General features: G+C 47.0%; 1 protein-coding gene across 2 annotated transcripts in view; it reads right to left on the bottom strand.

Annotated features, from left to right (window-relative positions):
- LOC119386526 (glycoprotein-N-acetylgalactosamine 3-beta-galactosyltransferase 1) overlaps positions 1 to 8,654 on the bottom strand; it is a 164,526-nt gene extending 155,872 nt beyond the window's left edge. For both annotated transcript variants that reach the window (XM_037653795.2, XM_037653794.2), the window contains exon 1: positions 8,412 to 8,654. The gene's annotated coding sequence lies outside the window, so the exon portion shown is untranslated. The remainder of the gene's footprint in view (positions 1 to 8,411) is intronic.
- Positions 8,655 to 9,024: the final 370 nt, after the last annotated feature.

Raw genomic sequence — 9,024 nt, forward strand, 5'->3', positions numbered from 1 at the left:
GCTTCATTAATGGGATGTATACCAAAATTGATATGACATAACATGACTGTATGAAGAACATAAATGACAGGTCAGAACATGAAAATCGCGACACAGAAACGAGTTCTGTCACAGAAAACGAGTTCCGTGCCATACTTGTATTTGAACAGCATGCTAAATAACTATGAAGTATATTGGCGCAGGTTTCTAGATCTGTCCGACGTACAAGAAAAGCGCAAAAGTTCCCCTATTTGCACTGCAAATGAATATTCCCAAACCTGTTGCCTGTGTTCGCATCAGTGTTGCGCAGTTACCACTCCGGAATTGTAATGTGTCCGGAATCATTCCACATTTCCGCGAACCCGGAATGGAATGGGGACAACGCTTGCAGGAATGGAATGGGAATGGAATTAAGCGCATTTTGCCCAGAATGGAATGGGAATGGAATTACGTCTTTTTCCGAAAATAGAGCACGTTTTCGTCTACGAGCTGTTTTTCAAACTTCAAACATTAGTAAGTCAGAGCCTCGAATTTAAGCTTAAAGCAGTATTTTTAAAATGGCTTGGCTGATTACAAGCACAGTACATTTATAAGCAACGCGCCTACTACAATTCTGTCCTTATATAGACTGGACTGTGTTGCTCCGACGTTTGTCTCTATTCTTCGCGCAACCGCGGTTCTGTGCCGTTGGTATCCGTCGTGCGAAACTACGGCGGCGGCATACCCCACTTACGCCTTGCGATTTTTTCCCCCCGGCGGCGCCCCAGCGGCCTGCTGTCTCCCCACCCTTCACTTCTTTGTTTTTGCTTCTGTCGCCGTCGGCGATCGGACGCATATTCGATAAAGCGCTTCTCTAAGTTGTGACGCGTATTGACGCTGGCGCGATGCTTGTGTTCACTGCAAGCTTTCGTATACCAGCTTGCGCGCCGTCTCACCTCATAATCCCCCCCCTCCCCCGCCACCCTTTTGCAATACTGTCCCCCCTGTCTAGGCATATGGGCGCCTTTCCCTGAAACTCTGTCGGCGAAGGTCTGTAGGTCAACGCAGCACACAGTCGTACACGATGAACTGTGTACCTCCCCCTCCGTATAGGGAGAGAGAGAGAGAATAAACTTTTGAAAGCATAGGTTCGGGAAGCCAGCCGAAGCAGGAGAGCCCACGTAACCACGGCCACGGCGGCGCCTCCCCGAGTCCCGACGCGACGATTCGCGCCGAAGAAAACCCACGTTTGCTCTTTAATAGGATGCGGGGAGGCCCGGGTAGCGCCGCCGTCGCGCCGGCGCCTGTTGGCGGCTAGAGCAGCACTGCCATAACGCACAGCCACACTGGCTTCCGCGCCTAGCGGCTCACGCACGCAGTAAGTCCGCCAGCATGGCACATTGGAAACAATTTTTTGTCACCAAACTACTATCCCTCGACCTTGGTAACGTGTGTTGCGTACTTTTGCAGTTCTTGATGCATCTGGTGACATCAGCTTTATGGGGGCGTTCATTCTTAACTCGATAATACTATCAAGGTGCCTTTCCTACGTTGAGTAATTACAGGAATGGAATTGAAGTGCCCGGCCTTTCCCGGAGTGGGAATGGGCTAAGTTTTTTTCATTCCGAGGAATTGAAAGGAATTGAATGCGGCAAGTTCTAATCCCCCGGAATGGAATTGGAATGGAATGAAGGCGCCCATTCCGCAACACTGGTTCGCATAGGAATTAGAGTAAAAATAAAGAAGCTTTGGCCTTATTGGTCATTATGCCTTTATTTTCTTTCTTTCCTTTTTTTTTTGCTGCTGAGATAAGCTCGACTTTTTTTAAATAGTAATAAATCAGGGCACAATCTCTGCAGATTGTGTTTGTAATGCAAATTTTATCAGAATTCACAAGGTGATAAGAATTGAGAATTGTGCTGTGCATAATTTGCGCTTATAATTGCGCTGCATGACTGGAAATAATGCTGCTGTGTGTCTGCAGATTTTACCGACGTATACAGGAGCATTAACTGATGTATTAACAGGTTCATTAAAGGTGTGCTTATTCACAAACACCTTCTTGATTGTGCGGTAGGAGGATTTGTAGAAAAATACAATCGCATGTAGAAGGGCACAGGAGTGGGACTTCACTTATAAATGCTTCATAAAAAAATGTCTCTCGCGATGGTTGATTGTTCGATCGAGTCATTATCTTTAAGAGCCACAGTTTCTGCGTACAGGAGCTATCCGTCATTGCAACTAGTGTGTTTAGGTTAAGTGCAATATCGCCTTAGCAGAAAGGCACACTGCAGTATGCATTGAACTCTTGCACGACTTTCGCACTAAGAATAAGCCAATACTTGCGGGATGTTGGTGAAGTTTAAATTTTGGTAGGATTGCATGTGTAAGGTAGTCGTCACATTTTCGCTAACAATGTGTAAATATTGCTTTCAGATGGTCACGTACGCACAAGGTCTCTGCCGCCTTTCTGAGGAAGCAGTCAAGATGCTTCACAGAAAGAGCACAAGCTGCAACGTTCCTAATACACGATGTCAAGCTTCTCTATGCCCCCAGTTATGTTTTTCCTTGTTCGTTCTCTCCTTGATGTGGGTTGAAGTCCCGTCAAGGAGATGATCGACGTCGATGAAGCAGGAGGCAGGTTGGAGGTAATAAAAACTTGAAGGTATATTGCAGCGAAATATTTACAGTCATATGTACAGCTTGCCGAAGCACACTGATGATAACATAGACATCAACAGCGTCTTACTCTTCTACTTAACTTTTCTTAAGTTAGAGCCTAGAACACTGTTACTACATATGAAGAACCGAGTCTCACTGTTCGACCACCAAGTGGTTACGGCCCAGACAAAAGTTGCATCGTACGGAGTCTTACTGATCGATCAGTTATGTGATTACAGCCTAAACTGAAGGGAAACGAATTCCGTCCAGTCTTAAGTACCCTGCGATAAACAAAGAAAAGGGGAGGTGGCGCCACTGGTGGTCCGCCTCAACATTCCCTTATCCTATCCGTTTATCCTCCGATTAAGCCATTCCCTACTGGGCTGTCCCTAATCTCGACAGCAGTGTCCTTACAGTGTAGACAGGCGTATTGGCACTCTTTCCCATCATGGCTCTCCCTCTCCTTATCTCACGCTTTCAGGGATTCTCACGGTCGAAATACATCGGTATTGTAGCCCTCATAGGCGTGCGCACAGGGGGGAGGGGCAGGGGGGGCGGCCGCCCCCCCTAATCACCTAAGAGGGGGGGCGCGAAATCTGCCCCGTACATATTGACCCTTCTAGTCACCTAAGAAGGGGGGGGGCGCAAAATCTGCCCCATACATTGACTTAGTAGGGTGGGGGGGGCGCTGCGACGAACCTTTGCCCCCCCCCCCTAATGTGGAACCCTGTGCACGCCTATGGTAACCCTGGTGCATTCACGCCATTTTCCCACACTCATCGAGTTGAACCCACGGGGCCAGTCGTTAAACGGTTCCGGGAAACAAAAGGCGTTTGCGTGTCCTTGCCTCCCTCGCATTCGGACCTTGCATTGCTGCGAAAGCACATGTCGGTCGTTAAAGTGTCGCCTCGAGCGACGGCGGAGAGCAGGAGACGTTTGCCCACCTCATCTTCCCACGCGTTCGGGCCGCTCTTTCCCAAGCCGGCCACTGAGAACGGGACGTCGCTTTAAGCGGGGTAGACAAGCTGCTCAAAGGAAGCCGTTTGCTTTCCATTGATAATTGCACAGCCAAAGACCGTGCAGAGAGAGAGCCGAGAAAGAAGCTTTGTACAACATACAGTGCCGCGCCGTCCCTTCTGCACGATCGACTTATGAGCGGCAAAACATAACACCCCCCACAGGAAAAAAAACCCTTAATCAGCTCGCATTCTTACTAAGACCACCTGCAGACCACCAGCCGATAGTTCCAAATGGGGCACACCAGTCACAACAGGCAAATGGCTCGCATTGAGACCCACTTGCCCGAGCTGGAAACCACTGGCGGCTGGCCCCAGGAGGGACCCATTGGCAACTGGTCCCCACTTGGAATTCCGCCACAAGCCACTTGAACTGGTCCCGATTGCTCCCAGTTACAAATTTCCATTTGGGTGGTGTTTCAACTGCCGACCTTGGGCGAGCGCTAGAAACGACCGCGGTGTGTCCCTGCATGCATGGGCCACTGTTTGCTGTGGAACAAAGACAATCGCCAGCCCTATGCGTCAAGTCAGACGTTTCGGCGTTTAATGCTGGCGCGGTTCCGTTCGGGCCGGCAAGTCTGTTCGTGAGTTTTCAGCAGAGTTTACAATTTTTGTCAAGCTTATGAACCTCCTCGCGCACTGTAACAATAAATTCAATAAAAAATAATTCTGTGCTTAAAACGGAAATTGTAATAATAACATTCACCAAATAAAAATAACTATATATAATTTCTTGCTTTCAATTGAGTTATAAAGCTGATTTTTAACTGAGGTATCACAGAAAGTAAAATGCGTGGCCCAAAATTCACGTTTTCTTAAATCTGATTGTTTTTTTCTTTGCTAAAGATTTACAAGCTTCAGGGCTCGAAAAATATTTCTAACACAAAATTCCATAAGGTAAGTATTCATTACTCAGTTAGTCAGGCCTAATGCAATATTACGGGGGTAAAAATGCAAAACAGCTCATTTTGGCAGAATTTCTTGAGGAGTATATGGCAGTAAAACGGCATTATTTTGCTGAGCTTCGAACACGTTAAACATTAAACAAACACCCTTGCTCAATATTCAGATGAGATTTCATACTGGCGCAAGATATGATTATCTCAGTATAAATTTTTTGAACATCATCACTCACACGACATTGTGCAAAATTCCGAAGGCTACCACGTGACCATTTTTTTTTTTCTGAGCGATCTTCAAAAGTGCGCTTAGTGAACGAAAAAATACAGGACATAAGGCAACGTTTTTGCTTTGTGTCTGTGTTCACTAAGCGCACTTTTGAAGATGAATCAACACCAACTATCCCACCTTGTAGCGTTCCTCAATGTCATTTCTGAGCGAAATATTCCAGCAATTCATTGTATCCCACGCAGTAAAGAAGCACGATTTTTTTTTCCAGTAGGTTTGATGTGGTCGCCAATATGGCTGGGACACTTCGCGTGGAATGACCCATCAAGAGGAGTTGCTCTCTACTCCTCTGCAGCTCCTTCTGTATATTCACTTATGTACGAAATTTGTAACAGAAAATACTTACTCAGAGAAAGTGCATTAGCTTAAATAGATTGCGCTTTCCTTTTGAGTCTTTCGTGTGGACTCCAACCCCATTTTCCATGTTTTCACAGAGTGGGAAAAAAGAAGCAATTTTGATGCGCTCTTGGGAATTGGTAACTAATCCTGACAGTTTGTGTACAAATAACTAATACATCATGGCGTGCGGCAATCGTGAGATGTGAGTGAAAAATATGGTCGTAATATCGCAAAGGTAGCATTTTTCGTTGCGTTGACACTCGCCGATTCTGTATATGCAGGCAGTCTGCATAAGAGCTTCGGTATTTTTCATACAAGTGCAATAAAAAATTTCTCCCGGAGTGTGTTTTCCAAGTAAGTTTTGTTTCGGTAAGAGAACTGTTCTTTAAAAATTCTACGCCATTAAAATTTGGATTAGGCAGCGGCCGCCGGACGCGTTAACGTGACAGGGAGCAAGTTCGTTCAGCCTTTTTTTTTTTCTATATGATAATATCATCACTAATATTTGTTACATTCGGAGGTTACATAGTTTTAAAACTGTCAGGGGAACCTCCTGATACTAAACACGTGTATGTTAACTGTAAATTACTGCATGAGGCATAAGTGCATTCGCAAAAAGTGTTACAGGTGAGCCAGGGAAAACGTAAGAGGCGAAAATAAAAGCGAACAAATGAAAGAAGTCATCGCTTGACTCTCTGTGTCAGTGTAAGCTGAAGATAGACGCCAGTAAAAAACTTCCTGACACGGGCGGCATGAATTTATTCAAACGAAATGGAAGCAATGAAAGCGATAAGAAAACTAGTGTACATTGTTGTACATATGAAACAAACGCAAACTTAATCTACGTAGAAATAACAAAACACATTCTATATTAAGAGTGATAGCCGGAAATTTACACATAAATAGTGACAAAAAAACGCAAGGAACAAATCATAGTAATCAAGAAAATATGGCAGAATTATAAGTTACAGTAGCTGTTAACGATGAAAAAAAATTCGTAAACAGTGGGTGGGTGCTCCAGCCGACGTTTCGACAAGTGGACTTGTCTTCTTGTAACTGCTGACATAATTTCTCTAGAGAGCGTTACGAAGTGTTCTACACTGAACATCGTTCTGATGAAACCCGGAGCTTATAAATTACGACATTTTCACTTATTTACAATCAACGTGAGAGGGGGTAAGGATAAGAAATTTCTGCGCCGTCTTAACAACCTCACATCTCATTCAAATGTTGGAGAGCCACTTGAGGTGGTGTTCAGGTCGTTTCATCAATTATGTCATATGCAGTGGCGTACATCACGGAGGGGTCAGGGAGGTCCTGACCCCCCTTTTGTTGTGTTCAAGCTGACGGGAAGGGGGGGAGGGGGGGAGGACACGGCTTGCGATTGTGCGCCGCTGGAGAGTTATATTTCAAACAACACGTTTGAATTGCTTGGTACTTAAGTAGAGCGCACTCTCCGAAAAACCAATTCTGAAATCCCAAGTCCTTCCAAAGAGCTACAAAAGCGAAAGCTGCTTTTCGTTTCAAAACGCACCGCAAAGCACGAGCTTCCCGAAACGCTATGGGGTACTCCTGAGGAGCCACAAATGTTTATTTCCTGGGCCTTAAAATGCAGAGTAGATAAAAAAATACCCGATCATCTACCGTTATTTACTTATGACGACAATTTGGTGGGAGCCATTGACAACGAAGCGTGAATACGATTGTTCGACTATAATTGCGTTATTTTAAAGAAATCACCGCTGACCATCACCATTGTTTACAAGGAAGTTTCCGTGGGTAATTCGTAGGAGGCGATTTCTAACAGGTATACGCGGTTGGGAATGGGGCTGGAGTTAAAGAAATACCTTTACGCGCTACGGCAACGAAGTGCTAGCATTTTAATTTGACGGTGTAACCCGAATCACATATAACCTAGAAATGACCTAGATTCTACATACGAGTGCCATGCAACGTACGCTTATGCAACGTACGGCTGCTCACTGCTGTTTTCCCTGACCCGGCGCCGATCCCCATGCTCGTCTTTTTATTTTATTTCAAACCATGATCTTTATTTTTATATAATCTAAAATGTTTACATAACAATAAACCCCCCTTCGAAAATTTATCCCCCCCCCCCCCCCCCCCCAAATTCTGTAACTTTACATGTAGGCACGAGCACGGACGCTCCCCGCGCTATGAAAATTTCGGCCTACGCCCGTGGTCAGCTGTGCGTGTGCTCCCACAATGTGCAAGCGGCCGGCGTGCCATCAACGGCGTGTGGAGTCAGCATTCCGGCGAGAACGCGACACGCAAGCATCAACAACTAACGTGCCCCGACTGCTGCACCGCGTACATATATACCTAATGGACGTCGTTTGTGTTGTTAACGTTGGGCGCAAGAATTGTCAGCGCTTTATCCCGGCCACCGTAGTGTCTGCAGATTGGCCCAGAGTGGTTCACAGATCTTCGTGTCAAATACTACGTAGATATATTTCGTATATGTCACACAACCATCCGTCAATGCAGACGATCGCTTTGCTTCTCTTCGTACGTTCAAACACCGTGTCATGCAGTGTACGCATTACACGAATGTCTACAAACGAACTTGCCGGCTTCAACGAAACATTCCCCGCATGCCCTGAGCTTCACCACATATAGGGAAAACTGTTTACGTCCTCGCATTTAGAGAATAACGAAACACGGGGCCACGGAGGCGCGCCTACAGGCGTGGCTTGCGTAATCCAGAAAAACGTGTTAGCATATGTGCCCGGCTTTGACCGGCATTTATGTGGACGCAAGGAGTGCAGCAAACAGGGGCGACAATGGGAATCGACGCTGTGACACGCATGATCTCGACAGTGTTGACCAGCAGTCGAGTTCGGTAGAGCTCGACAGCTATCGATAGAGCTTATCAAGCTTAAGGCAATCGTACGGGGATACTTCGATACGATCCTTCGAGAACGCCTACATCCAATTAATGATTGGATGCTTCAGTGGCTGCGAACAGTGCGACCGCATCGTTGGACGCGGGCCGACGCATCCGCGGCTCGTCACGTATGCGCTCAATGGGGATTTCGAATCCGGCACACGAGCGAGCGGTGGGTTTCACAGCACAACACTGCAGCTCCCGACAACCCGCGAAAACAGCTGCGCGCATCTTGGGCATCACTTGATAGCTGCGCTCGCTCCGCGCCGCCCACAGAAGCAGGGCGCCCCACGCTTTGCGAAAACAGACGGGGGCGTCGGTAGGCGTCTTCGGTTGCTTACCTGCTGGAGGCCGATCGGATAGGAAAGCGTAGCTTCCGCTGGTCGTTTAGTACATCGCTGTTTTGAGGCCTTCCGTCGCAGCCGGCACTCGGCTAACCGGGATCTCGGCGCGTCCGACGAGACCAACCAGAGGCACACTCACACTTCATGTCCGCCCCTTAGATCACGGTTGGTACGAATGTTAGTTTGCCGCACCTGCAGACAGCGACGTCCACACGATACATCGAACACTTTCTCTTGGCACGATGGACCTCTACACCGAGGGAATCCGACGGTTGCTAGCGCGCAGTCGCAGCGTTCGCGTTTAGTGCCGTCTCGACTGTCCGCCCGCGTGACACGTCCTGCCACCTAGTACCGATGACTGAAACTACGGTGTAGTAGATCTAGTAGATTACCGTACGCTCTAAGACTTTAGAGCTAGTGCAGTCTGTGCTGACTCTATGCTCTAATACATAGAGTTTCTATGCTCTAAGAAACTCGCTCTATGTGTAAAAATTAATGATGTGAGGGAGAAAACCATGGTCCCTGTTTCGACACCGCCGCCAGGTGAGGCTGCGATCGACCGGTGGGCTTAGCGCGCGAAGTTTAAATATTCAGGGCGACACTATTTGCG

The sequence above is a fragment of the Rhipicephalus sanguineus genome, chromosome 3 (assembly GCF_013339695.2).
Source record: "Rhipicephalus sanguineus isolate Rsan-2018 chromosome 3, BIME_Rsan_1.4, whole genome shotgun sequence".
NCBI lineage: Eukaryota > Metazoa > Arthropoda > Arachnida > Ixodida > Ixodidae > Rhipicephalus > Rhipicephalus sanguineus.